Below are 25,837 nucleotides of genomic sequence, written 5' to 3' on the forward strand. Positions count from 1 at the left end.
CACACTACTCCAGGTGTGTTCTCACCAGGGCCCTAAACAACTGCAGAAGGACTTCTTTGCTCCTATACTCAAATCTTCTCAATACTCAAATAGAAGGCAGGAGAATGGGGTTAGGAAAGATCAGCCATGATTGAATGGCGGAGTAGAGTTGATGGGACGAATGGCCTAATTCTACTCTAATCACATGACCATATGATCAGGGGAACTAACAATTCTGTGATAATCACTCTTCCTCCTGACAGTCATTATAATCCTCGCTGGAGTCCTGTTGAACTGACTAACTACTCGCCTCGAAGGAGATCTAGTTCCTGAAAGTCAATGTGGTTTCCATCAAGGGCGTGAAAGATTAAACATGATCATCACTGCGAGGTGTCTACCGAAAGAAGTGCCCAAGAACAAATTTGCAAAGTCGTTCACCACCTCTGTTGAGTCATGAAAACTTTCAACCTTGTTTGCCGTAAGGGCTCTTTAAGGATCAGGGCAAATTGTTGCTGCCCCAAAAACATTCATCACAGTTGTCCAACAACTCCGTGATGGTATGGTGGGCCAGAATAATGGATGGCAGAAAGTCTTCAGATACATTCTTGGTCACCGATGTTAGTGAGAAACCAGTCTGTGTGCATGGCCCCACACTGTTTAGTGTTAAAGTGTTTGGAATCAAAATTCCCCTTCCCATTCCCACACTGACTTTGCTGTCCTGGGCCTCCTCCATTGTCAGAGTGAGGCCAAATGCAAATTGGAAGAACAGCACCTATTTCGCTTGGGCAGCTTACCAACCCAGCGGTATGAACCTTGATTTCTCTAACTTCAAATAACCCTTGCACCCCTCTCTCTCCATCTCTCCCTCACTCAAGTCGTTGTAGGGGCTTCAAAGTTGTCTTGTTGAGTCACATTGTCGGTAATGCGTTTCACCTAGCCCACAGCTAATAATGGCCTATCTACTTGATCTTCTATACTCTTTTGCTTATCTTTCATTCATTTGCTCTATATCATCATCTATAACTCTCCTTTTCGTTTCCCTTTCCCCTGACTCTCAGTCTGAAGGGGGGGGGGGGGGGGGTCTCCACCCAAAACATCACCTATTCCTTTTCTCCAGAGATGTTGTCTGACCCATTTGGAGTAATGCGATAGTTTTGGGGCCCCTGATCTGAGGATGGATGTGCAGGCATTAAAGAGGGTTCAGAGGAGGTTTATGAGGTATGATTGCGTTAATGTGTGATGAGTGTTTGACGGCATTGGGTGTCTACTCGCTGGAGTTAAGAAGGATGAGGGGGGACCTCATTAAAAATTATCAAATAGTGAAAGGCCTGGATAGAGTGGATGTGGAGAGGATGTTTCCATTAGTAGGAGGGTCTAGGACCAGCGAGCACAGCCTTGGAATAATAGGGTGTACTTAGAAAGGAGATGAAGGGGAATTTCCTTAGTTAGAGGGTCGTGAATCTGTGGAATTCATTGTCACAGACGGTTGTGGAAGCCAAGTCAATGGATATTTTTAAGGCAGTGGTTGACAGATTCTTGATTAGTACGGGTGTCAGAGGTTATGAGAAGAAGGCAGGAAATGGGTTTGAGAGGGAAAGATAGATCAGCCATGATTGAATGGCGGCGTAGACCTGATGGGCTGAATGGCCTCATTCTGCTCCTATCACTTATGAATTTATGATCAACATGCATTGGACCATCTTGTTTGAAGTGCTCATGTAAAAAGCGGTGCTCGCCCATATGAAGGAATGAAGGAAGCAACGAATGTAAAGAGAACGCCACAACGTCAAGGTTTGGCATTGTAAATTATAGTTTATTTCAGAACGTATTAAGATCAATCAACCTGTTAACAAAAGGTTTAAAATGTACATGATTTTTTGAACTTATTTACAGGTTAGCATTTAATTACAAAATCTAGTAAGAAGAAGGGTCCCCACCTAAAACATCACCTATCCTTTTCCTCCAGAGAAGCTGCCTGACTCACTGAGTTACTCCAGCACTTTGTATCTATCTTCGGTATAAACCAGCATCTACAGCTTCTTGCTACACATAGTTAGTTAGTTAGTAGTTTAGTTTTGTTGCATGCTAACCAATCAGCAGAAAGAGTATACATCATAATCATAATCATACTTTATTAGCCAAGTATGTTTTGCAACATACGAGGAATTTGATTTGCCATACAGTCATACCAATAAAAAGCAACAAAACACGCAAAATACATTTTAACATAAATATCCACCATAGTGACCCCTCCACATTCCTCACCGTGATGGAAGGCAAAAAGAAAATGTCAATCTCTTCCCTTCTTTGTCCTCCCGCGGTCGGGGGCCTCGAACCTTCCGTTGATGGGATGATCTTGGCTCCCGTAGCTGGCGGTCGGGCCCTCCACATCGGGGCGATCAACCTCCCGCATCGGGGGGATCTCAGCTCCCCCGCGCCGGGAGATCGGACCCCGGGTCGGGGCTAGTCAAACCTTCTGCGGCTTTGGAGCTTCCCGACATCAGTCTCTACCCGAGACTGCGAGCTCCTCGATGTTAAAATCCGCAGGCCGCAGTTGGAGCGTCGATCCCGGGCAAGGGATCGCAGGCTCTGATGGTAAGTCACGGCCCCACGGTGGGCTCAAAGTCAGTCTCGAGCAAGGCCGCCAGCTCCATGATGTTTGGCCGCAGAGCGACCAGGGATATGATCTGGAAAACAATCGCATCTCCGGCAAGGTAAGAGATTGAAAAAAAAGTTTCCCCCGACCCTCCCCCAACCCCTCACATAAAACAAACCGGAGAACATCAACACATACTTTTTAAAACCCACTAAAATAACAAAATAGGTGAAAAGACAGAAAGACTGCCATCGCTGACGGTGGAATATTTACAATTGAGCCATTCACAGTGTACAGATAGATACATGATAAAGGAAGAATGTTTAGAGCAAGATAAAGTCCAGTAAAGTCCGATTAAGAAATAGGCTGATGGTCTCCACTGAGGTAGAAAGTGGACCAGGGCCGCTTTCTAGCTGTTGGTTAGAATGTTTCAGTTGCCTGATAACAGCTGGGAAGAAACTATCCTTGAGTATGGAAGTGTCGGTTATCACACACTGACAGTGAGAGTCTAGTTTAATGGTTCAATTGTGCTTTTATTGTCACATATGCCAAACGCACAGTGGAATTTTCTTTTTCTTGCAAAGTTTACACAGTGGATCAGAGAAGTATATCAGAACTGAGGTGTCGATCTTTCGAGAGTTCTGCCCTGGACTCTCGTGGGTCCATTTCTTGGTCGCTGGTTGATTTGGAAAGGCTGACATTGAGGGGGGCGAGAGCTTTCCTCAAAGCGTCTTTGAACGCTGAGCTCGAAAAGTAGTAAATAACAGGGTCGACAACGCTGTTCAGATACGTCATGAATAAAGTGTTATAAAAGATATTGACCGCAATGACATAGGACTTGCAGTCCACCGAGCTTCTGAGTCTAGTGATCAAAACGGCGACCACAGCAACATTGGTGGGCAGGAAACAAAATATAAAGACCGCTGCCACGGCGATCACAAGCTTGGTGGCACGTTTATATTTGCCCCTCAGATCACTCTCCATGTGCCTTAACCTCCAGATGATGCACGAGGTGGAGAAAAGTATAACGGAGACCGGCAAAAGAAACTTGAAGAAAATAAACACGGCGTCCGTCCAAATCGCGGTGGGGTGCAGATGGTGGTTGATGTTGAAGGGTTCACAGAAGGTCGAGTTGTTTTGCTCGAAGTGGTGCCTCTCCACCAACAGGTGCACACAGATCCCCACCCCCATGACCCACAGGCCACCTGCTATCTTGGCCGCACACCTCGGGGTGATCTTGTTTGCCCTGTGCTGAGGGTGGACCACCTTAAAGTAGCGGTCGATGGCTATCACATCAGGAAGGTGATGCTGCCAATGCGGTTTAAGGAGATCATGAAGATGTTCAGGCGACAGGCCGCATCTCCAAAGACCCAGTTCTTGCCGCGAAGGTAGTAGCCGGCGCGGAAAGGGAGGCAGCAGATTAAAAGTGTATCCGCGATCGCCAGGTTCCGAGAATAGACCGTGTTCGGTTTCCAGGTCTTGACATGGAAGCAGAAGATCCACAAAGCGATGCATTGCCAATGAAGCCGAGGACGCATGTTATGATGATGATCGGCGAGTTGTATGTTGAGCTGGTATCTTCATTGGGTGCGCACTGCTCGGTTACATTCTCCAAATTCGCCATTATTATAGAGTTGCAGGAATCCAAGCAATAAAAGAAGAACAAACCCTTATATAGTCTGGCCGTTACATCACGGCTCATGGGGGTGGGTTTCAACATCCAGGGAAGTAGCATTTGAGGAAGTACTCAGGCATCTTTAATAGGACATTTACTGGACTTTATCTTGCACTAATCATTTCAAGAATTCAAGATTTCAAGATCAATTTATTGTCACATGTGCCAATTAAGGTGCAGTGAAATTTGAGTTACCATACAGCCATACTAAGTAAAAAGCAACAAGACACACAGCCACATAAAGTAAAATTCAACATAAACATCCACCAGAGTGGATTCCACATTCCTCACTGTGATGGAAGGTAATAAAATTAAAGCTTCTTCCTCTTTGTTCACCTCGGTCGCCGCTGCCGACTGTCCAAGCCCTCCCATCGGGATGATAGAAACTCCCCGTGTCGGGGCGGTTGAAACATTCTCCGCGGCATGGAGCTCCCGAGTCGGCCTCTTCTTACCAGGGACCGCGGTGTTAAAGTCCACCGGCCCCACGGTTGGAGCTCTCCACAGTCGATCCTCGGCAAGGATCGCAAGCTCCACGATGTTAAAGTCTGCGTCGTGCCCGCGGCATGGAAGCGCCTGGTCCGTCTCCAGGATTCAAGAGAGAGCTAGATAGAGCTCTTAAGGATAGCGGAGTTGTCACAGTCTGTCCTGTTCACTCACCTGCCAGCCACACCCACCACGTTAAGCCAACTCCCCTCACCTGTTCACTCACCTGCTCCAGATCACCAATCAAGCCAACATATATACCCTTCCTGCGCGCAGCGCGCGCAAGCACGCACGCACGCACGCACGCACGCACGCACGCACGCACGCACGCACGCACACACACACACACACACACTCTTTGCCAGATTGTTCTTAGCCCTCATGCAAGACTATCCAGCATTCTCTCTTGGACTGATTTCCCGTTGCCGACCCTGCTGCTCCCGACCTTCATGCCTCGTCGTAGCCCTGGTGAATGCCTCAGTCTTCTGTCCACGAGCAGGTAGGAATAAAGCTCATTCTAAAACTACTTCCTTGGTTCCATGTGCTGCATTTGGGTCTACCTGCGGTCCGTTACAGGAGTCAGGGGGTATGGGGAGAAGGCAGGAACTGATTGAGAATGATCAGCCATGATCACATTGAATGGTGGTGCTGGCTCGAAGGGCCAAATGGCTTAGTCCTGCACCCATTGTCTATTGTCTATTGTCTATTGAAAGGCTGCCAACTCCTCGATGTTAGGCCGCAGTGGGGAAAGGAGATACGATACGGAGAAGAATCGCATCTCCGTCGAGGTAAGAGATTTGAAAAAAAAAGTCTTAACAAAAACAGTAGAAAGGACAGAGACTGTTGGCGAGACAGCCAGTGCTTGCGGCGCCACCCGGTGGATGAGGGAATCATTACACTGTGGACAGCTCCATTGAGATCATGTATAGTCTTTCCGCTGACTGGTTAGCACGCAATAAGAAGCTTTTCACTGTACCTCGGTACACACGACAATAACCTAAACTACGTTTAAAATTACGGGGAAAATATCCAAATATACTAGGGGATTCAATATGGATTCTCAACAAATAATGTACTGACCCGCACACTGAATTCATTTTGGAGCAATTTTCGTCAATTACAATTACTTTATAATGGTAATGAGAGTTATTCTAGTGTTTTTTGTTAATGTGTAATCAAATGTTATCTTGCTTGGTATTCAGTTCAATATTTTCTTCAATAAACGTAGTTTCCCCCCTGCTGCCCTCGATGGACCCCTCAGACAACAAACACAAGGAAACTTCCCTCCTCGCCACTGCCGCCAATCACCCCCGGGGGGGGGGGGAGGAGAGGGGGGAGGAGAGAGGGGGGAGGAGAGGGGGGGAGGAGAGGGGGGGAGGAGAGGGGGGGAGGAGAGGGGGGGGAGGAGAGAGGAGGGGAGAGAGAGAGAGAGAGAGAGAGAGAGAGAGAGAGAGAGAGAGAGAGAGAGAGAGAGAGAGAGAGAGAGAGAGAGAGAGAGAGAGAGAGAGAGAGAGAGAGAGAGAGAGAGAGAGAGAGAGAGAACACAAGTGAAACTTCCCTCCTCGCCGCCCCGCCGCCACTCACCCCAGGACGCGGGGCTTCTGACAACAACTACACTTGTTTTCACTGGACCCTCTGACACCCTCCCCCTCCCCGCGCTCCTGCTCTCACCCGCTGCTCCCTCTACCCCGACTCTCTTCCCCCCCACTCTTTCTCCCCCACACACACTCTCTCCCCCACTCTCTCTCTCTTCCCCCCACTCTCTCTCCTCCCCCCCACTCTCTCTCCTCCCCCCCACTCTCCTCTCCTCCCCCCACTCTCTCTCCTCCCCCACTCTCTTTCCCCCCACTCTCTCTCCTCCCCCCACTCTCTCTCTCTTCCCCCCCACTCTCTCTCCTCCCCCACTCTCTCTCTCTTCCCACCCACTCTCTCTCCCCCACTCTCTCTCTTCCCCCCCACTCTCTCTCTCTTCCCCCCACTCTCTCTCCTCCCCCCCACTCTCTCTCCTACCCCCACTCTCTCTCCTCCCCCACTCTCTTTCCCCCACTCTCTCTCCTCCCCCCACTCTCTTTCTCTTCCCCCCCACTCTCTCTCCTCCCCACTCTCTCTCTCTTCCCCCCACTCTCTCTCCCCCCACTCTCTCTCCTCCCCCCCCACTCTCTCTCCCCCTCCCACTCCCTCTCCTATCCCCCCACTTTCTATCCTCCCCCCACTTTCTATCCTCCCCCCACTCTCTCTCCTCCCCCCCACTCTCTCTCCTCCCCCCCACTCTCTCTCCTCCAGCCCACTCTCCCTCCTCCACCCACTCTCTCTCCTCCACCACTCTCTCTCCCCCACGCACTGTCTCTCCTAACCCACTCTCTCTCCTCCACCCACTCTCTCTCCTCCAGCCCACTCTCTCCCCCACCCACTGTCTCTCCTCCACCCACTCTCTCTCCCCCACCCACTCCCTCTCCTCCCCCCACTCTCTCTCCTCCACCCAACCTCTCTCCTCCACCACTCTCTCTCCCCCACCCATTGTCTCTCCCCCACCCACTCTCTCTCTTCCACCCCACTCTCTCTCCTCCACCCAACCTCTCTCCTCCACCCCACTCTCTCCTCCCCCCCACTCTCTCTCCCCACCCACTCCCTCTCCTCCCCCCACTCTCTCTCCCCCACCCACTCTCTCTCCTCCCCCCACTCTCTCTCCTCCCCCCACTCTCTCTCCTCCACTCACTCTCTCTCCTCCTCCCACTCTCTCTCCCCCACCTACTCCCTCTCCTCCCCCCACTCTCTCTCCTCCACCCAACCTCTCTCCTCCACCACTCTCTCTCCCCCACCCACTGTCTCTCCCCCCACCCACTCTCTCTCTTCCACCCCACTCTCTCTCCTCCACCCAAACTCTCTCCTCCCCCCCACTCTCTCTCCCCCACCCACTCCCTCTCCTCCCCCCACTCTCTCTCCTCCACCCAACCTCTCTCCTCCACCCACTGTCTCTCCTAACCCACTCTCTCTCCTCCAGCCCACTCTCTCTCCCCCACCCACTCTCTCTCCTCCCCCCACTCTCTCTCCTCCACTCACTCTCTCTCTCTCACCACTCTCTCTCCCCACCCACTGGCCTCTCCCCACCCACTGCCTCTCCCCCACTCTCTCTCCTCTCTCTCTCTCCTCCAGTGGTGGTCACTGCATTTTTTCTGTATATTCCAATATTTCAAGCTCTTTTTAAAATTGAACATTATTTATTTGTTGCTATATAAACCTAATGTAAACGAACCTAATCTAACCTAACCTAGTTTAACCTTTCCTAATCTAATCTAACGTAACCTAGTCTAAACTTTTTGAGTTCACTAAATTTATATAAACTCACACTTCCTTATTTTTTCCTACGGCCCGCAAAATATGCCAAATATATAATATGGCCCTCGTGCTGAAAAGTTTGGAGGCCCTGGTCTAGATGGACGTCCCCAGGATGTAGTGAAGCTATAAGACAATGACAATCTACTGAGGAATGTAAGAAGGGCCAAGCACCCAAGGTCAGAGAGGGGAGGGCCACTGAGACCAACCAGACAGGGGCGAGAGAGGGGCCACCAAGAACTGAGGGACCCGGCAGGGGCCCACCAAGATCAAAGGGGGGACTGCTGAGAACGAAGAGGGACCCGACAGGTGGCCATCTGCTGCCATGTGCGGCGACAGGCCTGGTTCGCTGTTGCGAGAAGATAAGGCTGTCCGATTAACGGTTTGTAACATTGTCGGCACCAGGAACATGGCGATAATTGTGCACTGCCAAGGTGAGGTCTGCTGTATGATTTTACTGGGTTGTATTTGCAAAAACAAAACACTGCGCAGTCCCAAGGCACATGGGACAATGAAATATCATTGAATGCTTCCAGGAGCCAAAGAGAACCAGGAGACGTAGAAACATAGAAACATAGAAACATAGAAACATAGAAACATAGAAACATAGAAACATAGAAAATAGGTGCAGGAGTAGGCCATTCGGCCCTTCGAGCCTGCACCGCCATTCAATATGATCATGGCTGATCATCCAGCTCAGTAAACTGTACCTGCCTTCTCTCCATACCCCCTGATCCCTTTAGCCATAAGGGCCACATCTAACTCTCTCTTAAATATAGCCAATGAACTACCTTCTGCGGCAGAGAATTCCACAGACTCACCACTCTCTGTGTGAAGAAATGTTTTCTCATCTCGGTCCTAAAAGACTTCCCCCTTATCCTTAAGCTGTGACCCCTGGTTCTGGACTTCCCCAACATCGGGAACAATCTTCCCGCATCTAGCCTCTCCAACCCCTTAAGAATTTTATATGTTTCAATAAGATCCCCCCTCAGTCTTCTAAATTCCAGCGAGTATAAGCCCAGTCTATCCAGTCTTTCTTCATATGAAAGTCCTGCCATCCCAGGGATCAATCTGGTGAACCTTCTCTGTACTCCCTCTAAGGCTAGAATGTCTTTCCTCAGATTAGGAGACCAAAACTGTACACAATACTCCAGGTGCGGTCTCACCAAGGCCCTGTACAACTGCAGCAGAACCACCCTGCTCCTATACTAAAAACCTCTTGCTATGAATGCTAAGATACCATTCGCTTTCTTCACTGCCTGCTGCACCTGCACGCTTGCTTTCAATGACTGGTGCACCATGACACCCAGGTCACGTTGCATCTCCCCTTTTCCTAATTGGCCACCATTCAGGTAATTGCTTTCCTGTTCTTGCCGCCAAAGTGGATAACCTCACATTTATCCACATTATATTGCATCTGCCATGCATTTGCCCACTCTCCTAATCTATCCAGGTCACTCTGCAGCCTCCTAGCATCCTCCTCGCAGCTAACACTGCCACCCAGCTTCGTGTCATCCGCAAACTTAGAGATGTTGCATTCAATTCCCTCGTCCAAATCATTAATATATATTGTAAATAACTGGGGTCCCAGCACTGAGCCTTGCGGTATCCCACTAGTCACTGCCTACCATTCCGAAAAGGACCCGTTTATTCCTACTCTTTGCTTCCTGTCCGCCAACCAATTCTCTACCCACCTCAACACTGAACCCCCAATACCGTGTGCTTTAAGTTTGTACCCCAATCTCCTATGTGGGACCTGTCGAAGGCCTTCTGAAAGTCCAGATATAACACATCGACTGGTTCTCCCTTATCCACTCTACTAGTTATTCTATAAGATTCGTCAGGCATGATTCTATAAGATTCGTCAGGCATGATTTGCCTTTCATAAATCCATGCTGACTTTGTCCGATGATTTCACCACTTTCCAAATGTGATGCTATCACATCTTTAATAACTGACTCTAGCATTTTCCCCACTACCGATGTTAGGCTAACTGGTCTATAATTCCCCGTTTTCTCTCTCCCTCCCTTTTTAAAAAGTGGGGTTGCATTAGCTACCCTCCAATCCTCAGGAACTACTCCAGAATCTAAAGAGTTTTGAAAAACTATCACTAATGCATCCACTATTTCTGAGGCTACTTCCTTAAGCACTCTGGGATGCAGCCTATCTGGCCCTGGGGATTTATCGGCCTTTAATCCATTTAATTTACCTAACACCACTTCCCGACTAACCTGGATTACCCTCAGTTCCTCCATCTCGTTAGACCCCCGGTCCCCTGCTATTTCCGGCAGATTGTTTATGTCTTCCCTAGTGAAGACAGAACCAAAGTAGTTGTTCAATTGGTCTGCCATCTCCTTGTTCCCTATGATCAATTCACCTGTTTCCGACTGCAAGGGACCTACATTTGTCTTAACTAATCTTTTTCTCTTCACATATCTATAAAAGCTTTTGCAGTCAGTTTCTATGTTCCCTGCCAGTTTTCTCACATAATCTATTTTCCCTTTCCTAATTAAGCCCTTTGTCCTCCTCTGCTGGACTCTGAATTTCTCCCAGTCCTCTGGTATGATACTTTTTCTGGCTAATTTATATGCTTCATCTTTTGTTTTAATACTATCCTTGATTTCCCTTGTTAGCCACGGATGCACTATCTTTCCTGGTTTGTTCTAAATGCTTCTGGCAGCTGAAGTTCCTACTGATCATGTCAATGCCCACTTGGGTTGGATATGACGTGGAAAAGGAAAGGGTTATAGGGTTACTAAAATGTAAAGGCACTTTATAAATACATTTGGCAGCACGGTAGCGCAGCGGTAGAGTTGCTGCTTTACAGCGAATGCAGCGCCGGAGACTCAGGTTCGATCCTGACTACAGGTGCTGCACTGTAAGGAGTTTGTACGTTCTCCCCGTGACCTGCGTGGGTTTACTCCGAGATCTTCGGTTTCCTCCCACACTCCAAAGACGTACAGGTATGTAGGTTAATTGGCTGGGTAAATGTAAAAATTGTCCCTAGTGGGTGTAGGATAGTGTTAATGTACGGGGATCACTGGGCGGCACGGACTTGGAGGGCCGAAAAGGCCTGTTTCCGGCTGTATGTATATGATATGATATGATATTAAAAACAATTTGGGCGGCACTGTGGCGCAGCTGTTAGGGGTTCCCAGGTTCGATCCTGACTTTGGGTGCTGTCTGTCTGTATGGAGTTTGCACGTTCTCCCTGTGACTTGTTCCTCCAGGTGCTCTGGTTTCCTTCCCACATGCCAAAGACGTGTGGGTTTGTAGGTTAATTGGCCTCTGTAAATTGCCCCTCGTGTGTTGCGAATGGATACCAAGTAGGATAACGCAGAACTAATGTGAATGGGTTATCGAAGGTTGGCGTGGGCCCGGTGACCGAGGGGCCCGTTTCCATGCTGTATCTCTCTAAACCCTCTAAAGAGGACAGGTAGGGACAGGGTAGAACCACTTGGAGGTCAGAGGAGGAAATTGATGCCTGCAACTAGAAGAAATGGACAAGATAGTTAATGAGTATTACACATTGATAATCACCAGGGAGAAAGACATATGAGAACAGAGAGCGCATGTTGACATCAATAAGGAGGAGGTTAAAGTTAATGATAAAAGATTTTTTTTAACAGCTAAAACTCCATTAGTAAAAAATAGATTATTGCCGTTTGCTTGGAATAATCAAATACTACAACTGGGAACAGAAGGGTATTAAAAATATAGGAGATTGCTATGAAGGAGATAAATTTTTGACATTTTCCCAATTGAGAAATAAATATCAAATTCCAGGGAATAGTATTTTTTTCTATTATCAATTACAATCTTTTTTAAGGGAAAAGTTAGGTAATTCAATGCCTCTATTTCAGATTAAAGGAATGGAATTCTTGATTCAGGGCAAGGGAATAAAGAAATTTATATCATCAATGTATAAATTATTACAAAAATCTAGTCCAAAGATAGGAATTCAAAAATCAAAACAAAGATGGGAAACAGATCTTAATATTATTATTGATGAACCAAGTTGGGAAAGACTGTGTTTAGATAGTATGAAAAATACTATTAATGTGAGATATAGTTTAGTACAATATAACTTTCTACATCAACTATATTTAACCCCGAAAAAACGAAACAATTTTAAACCAAATTCATCTGAAAGTTGTTTTAGATGCAACCAAGATGTGGGTAATTTTTTACACTCTACATGGGCATGTCAGAATGTAACTCCTTTTTGGAAAGACCTAAAAAAAAAATTGGAACAATTGATGAACAAGATCATACCAATGGATTCAAGGTTGTTTTTATTGGGAGACACAAAAGGATTAGTACCAAAGCTAATTTTAGGTAAACATCAGGAAAGATTTCTCAAAATATCAATTGCAGTAGCAAAAAAATGGAAAGATCAAAATGAAATAAGATTTGAAAGATGGTATGCAGAAATGCGTAGTTGTATCCCATTAGAAAAAGCAATGTATAATCTGAGAAATAGATATGACTTCTTCTTGAAGGTGTGGAACCCATTCATTTTAAAGCTAGGATTAAGACTTGGAAATATTTAAATTCAGGATTGTTTTGTTACCTTTAATAAGAATTTAATAAGAAAGTACTCGGAAGTGACTCCCTCGGGACTCCAGGTTCCTCTCTTTCTCTCTTTCTTTTTCTTTTTCTGTCTTTTTAACTGGGGGGTGGGGGGAAAGGGGGGGGGGTGGGGGAGGGGAGAAAATTCAGAACAATACGTGTATAATCGAATTTACAATGTAGTTATTATTGTTTATTATGAAATTTAAAATGTATGAGTTCTGTTAAAACTTAAATAAAATATTTAAAAAAAAATAAGGAGGAGGTTCCTTTCAGGAACATAAAGAGGCATAAGACCCCAGGTCCTGATGGGATCTGTCCCAAAATATTAAGAGAGACAAAGAAGAGGTGGGGGCTTGACAGAGATCTTTGTTTCCTCTTTAGCCACAGTTGAGGTCCCAGAGGACTGGAGAATGGCTCTTGTTCCTTTTTTAAGAAGGGCAATTATAGGAAATTTTAGGAAATTACAGTCTGGTGAGCCATGAAACGTGACATTGTTGGGGAAGATTCTTGCAGATAAGATTTACAAATTGTTTGCAAAAGCATGGATTTATTAGGGATTGTCAGCATGGCTTTGTATGGGGAAGGTCATGTCTTACAAATCTTGTTGAATATTGTGAGGAGCTGATAAAGATGATAATGTGTAGTGAATGTAGTTACATAGACTTTAGCAAAGGATTCTGCCCAGACCCTCCATATAGGCTGATCCAGAAGATTAAGATGCATGGGATACATGGAGATGTTGTAGAGTGAAATGTAAAGCCAGAGGGAGGGAGGTAAGTGGAAGGTTCCTTGGCAAAGTTAGCAACTTACAATAGAGCAGCTAATGGGCAGTGCAGTGGCGCAGAGTTGGAGTTGATGTCTTATTGGGATTGTAGTAGAGAGGGAGGGAGAGAGGGAAGGGAGGTGGGGCCTGTAAACCTCACAGCATAAGCATTAAAGACAGATATCGGGCATTAGTTTTCCTGCCATCAGGAAGAATGTGTCGGAGCCTGAAAACGAAGACATCCAGGTTCAAGAGCACCTTCTTCCCTGCAACAATAAAGCTATTAAACACTACAACCTCGAAATAAGCTCTGGACTACACAGACGAAACTGAACTTTTCTTTTGTTGTTTATTATGGGCTTTCTACTTCATTCCTTGGATCACAGAATGCTGTGGAGTGATCTTATAGAGGTGTATAAATCATGAGGGTGGCATGGTGGCGCAGCGGTAGAGTTGCTGCCTTAGAGCGCCAGGTTCGATTCTGACTACGGGTGCTGTCTATGTGGAGTTTGTACGTTCTCCCCGTGACTGCGTGGGTTTCCCCCGGGAGCTTTGTTTTCCCATCATGTCCCAAAGACGTGCGGGTTTGTAGTTTAATTGGCGTCTGTAAAGTTGTCCCTAGTGTGTCGGATAGAACTAGTGTATGGGTGTGGACGCAGTGGACCTGTTTCCATGCTGCATCTCTAAACTAAGTTAAACTAAACTAAACCAAACTAAACTAAACTAAATAGATAGGGTGAATGCACAGAGTCTTTTAACCAGGGTAGGGAGTCAAAAACATGAGGGCATATGTTTAATGTGAGAGGGGCATGATTTAGTACAAACGTTTTCACACAGAGGGTGGAGGGTAAAAGGAACTAGTTGCCAGAGGAGGTAGTTGAGGCAGATATTATAACAGCATTTAAAAGACACTTTGACAGGTACATGGATAGGAAAGGTTTAGAGAGATATGGGCCAAACACGAGAAGTGATGGGAAACTTGGTATTTCCAGGATAAAATAGACCAGGTGATTGATGGATGGCATGGACTCAGTGGGCCGAAGGCCCTGTTTCCTGCTGTATCTCTGAACTAAACTAATTGAAATTTAGCAAGGGATAGAATTGTTTGCTGAAGAAGGGTCTGAAGACAAGAGACAATAGACAATAGGTGCAGGTGGAGGCCATTCGACCCTTCGAGCCAGCACCGCCATTCAATGTGATCATAGCTGATCATTCTCAATCAGTACCCTGTTCCTGCCTTCTCCCCATACCCCCTGACTCCGCTATCCTTAAGAGCTCTATCTAGCTCTCTCTTGAATGCATTCAGAGAATTGGCATCCATTGCCTTCTGAGGCAGAGAATTCCACAGATTCACAACTCTCTGACTGAAAAAGTTTTTCCTCATCTCCGTTCTAAATGGCCTACCCCTTATTCTTAAACTGTGGCCCCTTGTTCAGGACTCCCTCAACATTGGGAACATGTTTCCTATGTCTAACGTGTCCAACCCTTTAATAATTTTATACGTTTTGATAAGATCTCCTCTCATCCTTCTAAATTCCAATGTATACAAGCCTAGTCGCTCCAGTTTTTCAACATATGACAGTCCCGCCATTCCGGGAATGAACCTAGTAAGCCTCCGCTGCACGCCCTCAATAGCAAGAATATCCTTCCTCAAATTTGGAGACCAAAATTGCACACAGTACTTCAGGTGCGGTCTCACTAGGGCCCTGTACAACTGCAGAAGGACCTCTTTGCTCCTATACTCAACTCCTCTTGTTATGAAGGCCAACATTCCATTGGCTTTCTTCACTGCCTGCTGTACCTGCATGCTTCCTTTCAGTGACTGATGCACTAGGACACCCAGATCTTGTTGTACGTCCCCTGTTCCTAACTTGACACCATTCAGATAATACTCTGCCTTCCTATTCTTACCACCAAAGTGGATAACCTCACACTTATCCACATTAAACTGCATCTGCCATGCATCCGCCCACTCACACAACCTGTCCAAGAATGGTCTCGACCCAAAACATCACCTATTCCTTTTTTCCAGAGATGCTGCCTGGCCCACTGAGTTACTCCAGCCTTTTGTGTCTATCTTCAGTTTAAACCAGCACCTGCACTTCCTTCCTACACAAATTGTTTGCTTTGCAGTTTCTTCCGACTGACAGTTGTCGCCCCCTGCTGACCAGTTCACCCCTGATCTATGTCCCCACACAAAATGTTTGCTGGTGGCTATGGACCACATTACATCCTGCGGAATATGACCATCCTATTCCAAGTACTGATGAAAGAAAACGTAAGGTCCACAGTAACTTTGTAAGGATTGTGGTGTTAGTAAAAGAAAGATAAGGCCCATGGCAATTTACAGCATTCAACTTAATGTTAACAACTAATTGTAATTTAAATACTTGACTAAACCTAACAAGGTTAATGTCTGAGGAAAGGTCTCGACCCAAAACAGCACCTATTCCTTTTCACTAGAGATGCTGCCTCACCCGCTGAGTTACTCCAGCATTTTGTTTCTATCTTCGGTGTAAACCAACATCTGCAGTTCCTTCCTACACGAGGTTAATAATTTGATTTACACTACATGAATTAATTGGATAAATAAAACAATGAGATGGGAGATGTGTTGCTGCTGGAATCTGTGGTCAGTGGACATTTTTGTCCGAGACAGATACATATATCAGAGATTTTGGATGGCCATGGTGGCTCAGCGGTAGAGATGCTGAAATTTACAGCGCTTGCAGCGCCGGAGACCCGGGGTTCGACCCGGACTATGGGTGCTGTTTGTACGGAGTTTGTACGTTCTCCCCATGTGGGTTTTCTCCAAGATCTTCGGTTTCCTCCCACACTCCAAAGACGTACAGGTTTGTAGGTCAATTGGCTTGGAGTATATGTAAAATTGTCCCTAGTGTGTGTAGAATAGTGTTAATGTGTGGGGATCGCTGGTCTGCCGATGGGCCGAAGGGCCTGTTTCCGCGCTTTATCTCTGAACTAACCTAAACTAAACTGCCTGGTCCATCACGGGTACTGGCCTCCCCACTATCAAAGGGATCTATACAAGGCGCTGCCTCATAAAGGCTGCCAGCATCATCAAGGACCCACACCACCCCTGGCCACACTCTCATTTCATTCCTACCATCGGGAAGAAGGTAGAGGAGTATGGGGGGAATGTTTGCTAGTGCTGTCGGGGAGGATTTAAACTAATGTGGCAGGGGGATGGGAGCATGAGCGGAGAGACAGAGGGGTGTAAAATGAGGGTAGAAGCAATAGGTAGCAAGGTGAAAAGTAAAAGTGGCAGGCAGACAAATCCAGGGCAAAAATCAAAAAGGGCCACTTTTCAACATAATTGTATAAGCGGTAAGAGAGTTGTAAAAACAAGCCTGAAGGCTTTGTGTCTCAATGCAAGGAGTATACGCAAGAAGGTGGATGAATTAAATGTGGAGATAGTTATTAATGATTATGATATAGTTGGGATTACGGAGACATGGCTCCAGGGTGACCAAGGCTGGGAGCTCAACATCCAGGGATATTCTATATTCAGGCGGGATAGACAGAAAGGAAAAGGAGGTGGGGTAGCGTTACTGGTTAGAGAGGAGATTAAAGCAGTGGAAAGGAAGGACATTAGCTTGGAGGAAGTGGAATCGATATGGGTAGAGCTACGAAACACTAAGGGGCAGAAAACGCTAGTGGGAGTTGTGTACAGGCCACCTAACAGCAGTAGGGAGGTTGGGGATGGCATCAAGCAGGAAATTAGAAATGCATGCACTAAAGGCGCAGCAGTTATAATGGGTGACTTCAATCTACATATAGATTGGGTGAACCAAACTGGCAGGGGTGCTGAGGAAGAGGATTTCTTGGAATGTTTGAGAGATGGTTTTCTAAACCAACATGTCGAGGAACCAACGAGAGAACAGGCCATTCTAGACTGGGTATTGAGTAATGAGGAAGGGTTAGTTAGCAGTCTTGTTGTGCGAGGCCCCTTGGGCAAGAGTGATCATAATATGGTAGAGTTCTTCATTAGGATGGAGAGTGACAAAGTCGATACAGAAACAAGTGTTCTGAACTTAAAGAAAGGTAACTTTGAGGGTATGAGGCATGAATTGTCCAAGATAGACTGGCGATTGATGCTGAAAGGGTTGACGGTGGACATGCAATGGAAGGCATTTAAAGGTCGCATGGATGAACTACAACAAGTGTTCATCCCAGTTTGGCAAAAGAACAAACCAGGAAAGGTAGTGCATCCGTGGCTAACAAGGGAAATCAAGGATAGTATTAAAACAAAAGATGAAGCATACAGATTAGCCAGAAAAAGTAGCATACCAGAGGACTGGGAGAAATTCAGAGTCCAGCAGAGGAGGACAAAGGGCTTAATTAGGAAAGGGAAAATAGATTATGAGGGAAGACTGGGAAAAAGATTAGTTAAGGCAAATGTAGGTCCCTTGCAGTCGGAAACAGGTGAATTGATCATAGGGAACAAGGACATGGCAGACCAATTGAACAAATACTTTGGTTCTGTAAACCGTCTGCCGGAAATAGCGGGGGACCGGGGGTCTAATGAGATGGAGGAACTGAAGGAAATCCAGGTTAGTCGGGAAGTGGTGTTAGGTAAATTAAATGGATTAAAGGCAGATAAATCCCCAGGGCCAGATAGGCTGCATCCCAGAGTGCTTAAGGAAGTAGCCTCAGAAATAGTGGATGCATTAGTGATAAGTTTTCAAAACTCTTTAGATTCTAGAGTAGTTCCTGAGGACTGGAGGGTAGCTAATGTAACCCCACTTTTTAAAAAGGGAGGGAGAGAGAAAACAGGGAATTATAGACCAGTTAGCCTAACATCGGTAGTGGGGAAAATGCTAGAGTCAGTTATTAAAGATGTGATAGCATTACATTTGGAAAGTGGTGAAATCATCGGACAAAGTCAGCATGGATTTACCAAAGGCAAATCATGTCTGATGAATCTTATAGAATTTTTCGAGGATGTAACTAGTAGAGTGGATAAGGGAGAACCAGTCGATGTGTTATATCTGGACTTTCAGAAGGCCTTCGACAAGGTCCCACATAGGAAAATGGTGTACAAACTTAAAGCACACGGTATTGAGGGTTCAGTGTTGAGGTGGATAGAAAATTGGTTGGTGGACAGGAAGCAAAGAGTAGGAATAAACGGGTCCTTTTCGGAATGGCAGGCAGTGACTAGTGGGGTACCGCAAGGCTCAGTGCTGGGACCCCAGTTATTTACAGTGTATATTAATGATTTGGACGAGGGAATTGAATGCAACATCTCTAAGTTTGCGGATGACACGAAGCTGGGTGGCAGTGTTAGCTGCGAGGAGGATGCTAGGAGGCTGCAGAGTGACTTGGATAGATTAGGCGAGTGGGCAAATGCATGGCAGATGCAATATAATGTGGATAAATGTGAGGTTATCCACTTTGGTGGCAAGAACAGGAAAACAGAGTATTACCTGAATGGTGACCGATTGGGAGAAGGGGAGATGCAACGTGACCTGGGTGTCATGGTGCACCAGTCATTGAAAGCAAGCATGCAGGTGCAGCAGCCGGTGAAGAAAACGAATGGTATGTTGGCATTCATAGCAAGAGGATTTGAGTTTAGGAGCAGGGAAGTTCTGCTGCAGTTGTACAGGGCCTTGGTGAGACCGCACCTGGAGTATTGTGTGCAGTTTTGGTCTCCTAACCTGAGGAAAGACGTTCTTGCCTTAGAGGGAGTGCAGAGAAGATTCACCAGATTGATCCCTGGGATGGCGGGACTTACATATGAGGAAAGACTGGATAGACTGGGCTTGTACTCGCTGGAATTTAGAAGGCTGAGGGGGGATCTTATAGAAACATATAAAATTCTTAAGGGGGTTGGAGAGGCTAGATGCGGGAAGATTGTTCCCGATGTTGGGGGAGTCCAGAACCAGGGGTCACAGCTTAAGGATAAGGGGGAAGTCTTTTAGGACCGAGATGAGAAAACATTTCTTCACACAGAGAGTGGTGAGTCTGTGGAATTCTCTGCCACAGAAGGTAGTTGAGGCCAGTTCATTGGCTATATTTAAGAGGGTTAGATGTGGCCCTTTTTGCTAAAGGGATCAGGGGGTATGGAGAGAAGGCAGGTACAGGCTACTGAGCTGGATGATCAGCCATGATCATATTGAATGGCGGTGCAGGCTCGAAGGGCCGAATGGCCTACTCCTGCACCTATTTTCTAGGTTTCTATGTTTCTATGTTTCTATGAAAACTGTAACGTCCAGGTTCAGGGACTGTTTTTTCCCCAACAACCATCAGGCTATTGAACACTATAAACACCAACTAAACCACAAACTGAACTGTTGTATTTGCACTAGCGTCCGCAGGCTTTATTTGCACTAATATTGTTTTTATTAATTGATTGAACTTTTTTTGTTTATTCTGTTATGTATGGGTACAGGCACTTTGTATTTTACGTGAGGAAAACGTGCTTGAAAAGCAACGTGTACATCAAAAAACGCATAAATCAAACATATACCAGACACCACTCGTGATTATGGTGCCAGGCATAAGTTTCAGCGAGTTATTCTGTAAACAGCAGTGCGTAAATTCAACTTCGGTGCTACTGTACTTTTTTTACAGACTGGATACATTGGGTTCGCCCTGACCTCAGGTTCTGTCTGTGGAACAGTTCTCCATGTAACCTTGTGGGTTTCCTCCGGGTGCTTTGGTTTCCTCCCACATCCCAAAGATGTGAGGGTTTTGTAGGTTAATTGGCTTCTGTATAAAAATCCCCCTAGTGTGCAGGGAATGGATGAGAAAGTGGGATAACATAGAACTAGTTTGAACACGTTGACATAGACTCAATGGCTCAAGGGGGGCGTTTCCATGCTGTATCTCCAAAGTAAACTAAGCAAGCCAACTCTCTGCAGGAGACATGAGGAACTGCAGTGTTGGTTTAGCGCACATTTGGAGTACTGTGTATAGCTTTGCTCGCCCTTCTAAGGGAAGGATTAGTTTAGTTTATACATAGATACATAGATACATAGACAATAGTTGCAGGAGTAGGCCAATCGGCCCTTTGAGCCAGCACCGCCATTCAATGTGATCATGGCTGATCGTCCACAATCAGTACCCCGTTCCTGCCTTCTCCCCATACCCCTTGATTCCGCTAGCCCTGAGCTCTATCTAACTCTCTTTTGAATGCATCCAGTGAATCGGCTTCCACTGCCTTCTGAGGCAGAGGATTCAACAAATTCACAAATCTCTGTGTGAAAAGGTTTTTCCTCATCTCAGTTCTAAATGGCCTACCCCTTATTCTTAAACTGTGGCCCCTGATTCTGGACTCCCCCAACATCGGGAACATGTTTCCTGCATCTAGCATATCCAATCCCTTAATAATTTTATATCTTTCCATAAGATCCCCTCTCAACCGTCTAAATTCTCGTGAACACAAGCCCAGTTGCTTCTTTCATCCTATGACAGTCCCGCCATCCCGGGAATTTACCTCGTGAACCTGGAATGTCCTTCCTCAAATGAGGAGACCAAAACTGCACACTGGAGTCAATTATCAAAGATGTAATTCCTGGAGTCAATTATCAAAGATGTAATCCAAGATGGATAGCAGTGACAGGATCGTTCCAAGTCATCATGGATTGGCGGAGGGGACATCATGCTTGACTAATCTTCTGGAATTTTCTGAGGATATAACAGGTAAAATAGACAAGGGAGAGCCAGTCGGTGAGTGTACCTGGACTTTCAGAAAGCCTTCGATAAGGTCCCACATAGGAGATTAGTGGGCAAAATTAGATCACATGGTATTGGGGGTAGGGTACTGACATGGATAGAAAATTGGTTGGCAGACAGGAAACAAAGAGTAGAGATAAATGGGTCCCTTTCAGAATGGCAGGCAGTGACTAGTGGGGTACCACAAGGCTCGGTGCTGGGACAGCAGCTATTTACAATATACATTAATGACTTAGATGAAGGAATTAAAAGTAACATTAGCAAATTTGGGTGGCAGTGTGAACTGTGAGGGGGATGCTATGAGGATGCAGAGTGACTTGGACAGATTGGTGAGTGGGCAGATGCATGGTAGATGCAGTAGAATGTGGATAAGTGTGAGGTTAACCACTTTGGAGGCAAGAACAGGAAGGCAGATTATTATCTGAATGGTGTCAAGTTAGGAAAAGGGGAAGTACAAAGAGATCTGGGTGTCCTAGAACATCAGTCACTGAAAGTATGCATGCAGGTACAGCAGGCAGTGAAGAAAGCTAATGGCATGTTGGCCTTCATAACAAGAGTAGTTGAGTGTAGGAGCAAAGAGGTCCTTCTGCAGTTGTACAGGATCCTAGTGAGACCACACCTGGAGTATTGTGCGCAGTTTTGGTCTCCAAATTTGAGGAAGGACATTCTTACTATTGAGGGCGTACAGTGTAGGTTCACAAGGTTAATTCCCGGAATGGCGGGACTGTCATATGTTGAAAGACTGGAGCGACTGGGCTTGTATACTCTGGAATTTAGAAGGATGAGAGGGGATCTTATTGAAACATACGTCTATTAAGGGATTGGGCACGCTAGAGGCAGGAAACATGTTCCCGATGTTGGGGGAGTCCCGAACTAGGGGCCACAGTTTAAGAATGAGGGGTAGGCCATTTAGAACAGAGATGAGGAAAACTTTTTCACTCGGAGAGTTGTGAAGCTGTGGAACTCTCTGCCTCAGAAGGCATTGGAGGCCAATTCCCTGGATGCTTTCAAGAGAGAGAGTTACATAGAGTTCTTAATGATAGCGGAGTCAGGGGATATGGGGAGAAGGCAGGAACAGAGTACTGATTGTGGATGATCATTCATAATCACAGTGAATGGCGGTGCTGGCTCGCAGGGCTGAATGGCCTACTCCTGCACCTATTGTCTATTGTCTATTGTCTATAATAAATTCACCTGTTTCTCTCTTCAAGGGACCCACATTTGTCTTAACTAATTTTTTTCTCTTCACATACCTAAAGAAGCTTTTACTATCCTCCTTTATATTCTTGGCTAGCTTAACTTCATACTTCATCTTTGCAGCCCACCGAGACCGCGCCGACCATCAGTCACCTGTACCCTGGTTTTGTCCTACGCACTAGGGACATTTTACAGAAGCCAATTAACTGACAAACCTGTACGTCTTTGGAGTCTGGGAGGAAGCCGGAACACCTGGAGAAAACATGCGGTCACAGGGAGAACGTACAAACTCCATGCAGGCAGCACTTAGTCAGGATTGAACCCGGGTCTCTTGGGCTGGAAGGCAATTATTCTACCGCTGAGCCACTGTGCTGCCTAAACTGGATGCTGTTAAGCTGGAAAGGGTGTAAAACAAGATTACAATGATGTTGCCAGGTCTGCACGGGTTGCGCTGTTAGGGAGACTGGATGGGCTAGATCATTTCTCCCTGGAGCGAAGGAGGCTGAGAGAAGAACATATAGGGGTTTATGAAATCACAAGGGGCACAGGTGAGGTGAAGAGCTACAATATTTCCCTTAGAGTATGGGAATTTGAAATCAGAGGTCATGAGTTTAGGATGAGATTTAGAAGACACCTGAGTGACAAACAGGTAGGTAGATGGATCACATTGCAGATGCTGCTTTATTAAAATAACATAAAGTGCTGGAGTAACTCATACATTTATAAATTCTAGGAGTGGAATTAGGCCATTTGGCCCATCAAGTCTACGCCATTCATTCATGGCTGATCTATCTTTCCCTTGCAACCCCATTCTCCTGCCTTCTCCCCATAACCTCTGGCACCCGTACTAATCAAGGATCTGTCAATCCGTGCCTTAAAAATATCCATTGACGGCTTCCATAGCTGTCTGTGGCAATGAATTCCAAAGGTTCACCGCCCTCTGACTAAAGAAATTCCTCCTCATCTCCTTTCTAAAGGTACATCCTTTTATCCCGAGGCTGTGGCCTCCACTGCCCTCTGAGGCAGAGAATTCCACAGATTTACAACTCTCTGACTGAAAAAAGTTTTTCCTCGTCTCCGTTCTAAATGGCCTACCCCTTATTCTTAAACTGTGGCCCCTGGTTGTGAGTCTATAAATATTTTCACATCAACGCTGTTTACTGTTTACGTAGAAGGAAAAGTGCCCAACACAGTTGGACGACTCTTGTGGCTTGGTTCGGTTTGCAAACTAAGAGCCGCCTTTCAGAGGGTCAGTAGTCCTTTCAGAGGGAATGGAAAGGGGAGTTAAAGTGCTTGGCAACCGGGAGATCAATCGCAAGGTGGTCAACTGATATGTCACAGCTCACGATGCAGAAACAAGGAATTGCAGATGCTGGTTAATACACAACATGACACAAAGTGCTGGAGTACAGCAGGCCAGGCAGCATGGCTGGAGAACATGGATAGGTGACGTTTTGGGTTGGGACCCTTAGAAACATAGAAAATAGGTGCAGGAGTAGGCCATTCGGCCCTTCGAGCCTGCACCGCCATTCAATATGATCATGGCTGATCATCGAACTCAGTATCCCGTACCTGCCTTCTCTCCATACCCCCTGATCCCTTTAGCCACCAGGGCCACATCTAACTCCCTCTTAAATATAGCCAATGAACTGGCCTCAACTACCTTCTGTGGCAGAGAATTCCACAGATTCACCACTCTGTGTGAAAAAAAACGTTCTCATCTCGGTCCTAAAAGACTTCCCCCTTATCCTTAAACTGTGACCCCTTGTTCTGGACTTCCCCAACATCGGGAACAATCTTCCTGCATCTAGCCTGTCCAACCCCTTAAGAATTGTGTACATTTCTATAAGATCCCCCCTCAGTCTTCTAAATTCCAGCGAGTACAAGCCGAGTCAACCCAGTCTTCCTTCTCCTCAATACGGGCCCCGACCTGAAACATCGCGTCTCCATGTTCTCCAGAGATGCTGCCTGACCCGCTGTTACTCCAGCACTTGCTCTTAGGTCAGTTCATGCCTTGTCATGGATGTCATTTTGTTTGCCGGTTGGTTTTGATCTTGACTCTGCCTCCTTTTACGATACATAGTTGAAAAACAAGGAGTCCAGGCAGCTCCTCGTCTGTAAGCTATTTATTTGTAAGTTTTTTATCTGTAAGCTTTTTATGCTGTGTTTTATTTCACTTGCTCTTGACATATAATAATTAGGAGGGTTTATTTTCATTTTAGTATTTGATGTTGGATAGGTTTATTTTTAATTTCCGTTTGTTTTTACCGATTTAAGGAAGTTATGAGTTTTGTTCGGTTTAGTTTATTTTGCAGATACAGCATGAAACAGGCCCTTCGGCCCACTGGTAGACACAAAATGCTGGAGTACCTCAGCGGGACAGGCAGCATCTCTGGAGAGAAGGAATGGGTGACGATTCGGGTCGAGACCCTTCGGCCCACTGTGTGCATGATGACCATCGAACACCAGTTCACACTAGTTCTATGTTATCCAAGTTTCATATTCTGCACACTACACATTAGGGGCAATTTACAGAGGACAATTAACCTACAAACCCGCACGTCGTTGGAATATGGGAGGGAACTGGAGCACCCGGAGAAAACAATAGACAATAGACAATAGGTGCAGGAGTAGGCCATTCAGCCCTTCGAGCCAGCACCGCCATTCAATGCGATCATGGCTGATCACTCTCAATCAGTACCCCGTTCCTGCCTTCTCCCCATACCCCCTCACTCCGCTATCCTTAAGAGCTCTATCCAGCTCTCTCTTGAAAGCATCCAACGAACTGGCCTCCACTGCCTTCTGAGGCAGAGAATTCCACACCTTCACCACTCTCTGACTGAAAAAGTTCTTCCTCATCTCCGTTCTAAATGGCCTACTAAGCTGGTTCGCTTCGTACCTCAAAGATAGGAGTTTCGCCATCAACATAGGCAGTTATTCCTCTGCTCCAGCTAGCCTCTCCTGCGGAGTTCCACAAGGCTCCATCCTAGGCCCCATTCTCTTCTCTCTATACGTGCTCCCCCTTGGCCAAATCATTCAAAGGCACGGCATTTCTTTCCACTGCTATGCCGATGACACTCAGCTTTACCTCCCCCTGAAACCCAACAACCAGTCAAATTTAAACAGCCTCTCACACTGCCTTGAGGACATAAAATGTTGGATGGCACAGAACTTCCTCCAATTAAATGAGAGCAAGTCTGAGGTCATCCTATTCGGCCCCCCCGACTCCATCAAATTGATAACAGGCAGTCTTGGAAGCCTATCCTGCCTAGTCAAACCGCATGTCAAAAACCTCGGCATGATATTTGACTCTGCATTAAAATTTGATAAGCAAGTCAACGCTGTGGTAAAAGCCAGCTTCTTCCAACTTCGAACCATAGCTAAAATCAAACCTTTCCTCAAATTCGACGACACAGAAAAAATCATTCACGCTTTCATTTCCTCCCGCCTAGACTACTGCAACTCCCTATACACTGGGATCAGCCAATCTTCCCTGTCCCGCCTGCAACTGGTCCAAAACGCCGCAGCGAGACTCTTGACG

The 25,837-nt window shown here is 46.2% G+C and overlaps 1 pseudogene; it reads right to left on the reverse strand.

Annotated features, from left to right (window-relative positions):
• Nucleotides 1-3,172: 3,172 nt before the first annotated feature.
• Nucleotides 3,173-4,295, reverse strand: LOC144605796 (hydroxycarboxylic acid receptor 1-like; annotated as a pseudogene).
• Between the last annotated feature and the right edge of the window lie 21,542 nt (nt 4,296-25,837).

The sequence above is a fragment of the Rhinoraja longicauda genome, chromosome 25 (assembly GCF_053455715.1).
Source record: "Rhinoraja longicauda isolate Sanriku21f chromosome 25, sRhiLon1.1, whole genome shotgun sequence".
Lineage (NCBI taxonomy): Eukaryota > Metazoa > Chordata > Chondrichthyes > Rajiformes > Arhynchobatidae > Rhinoraja > Rhinoraja longicauda.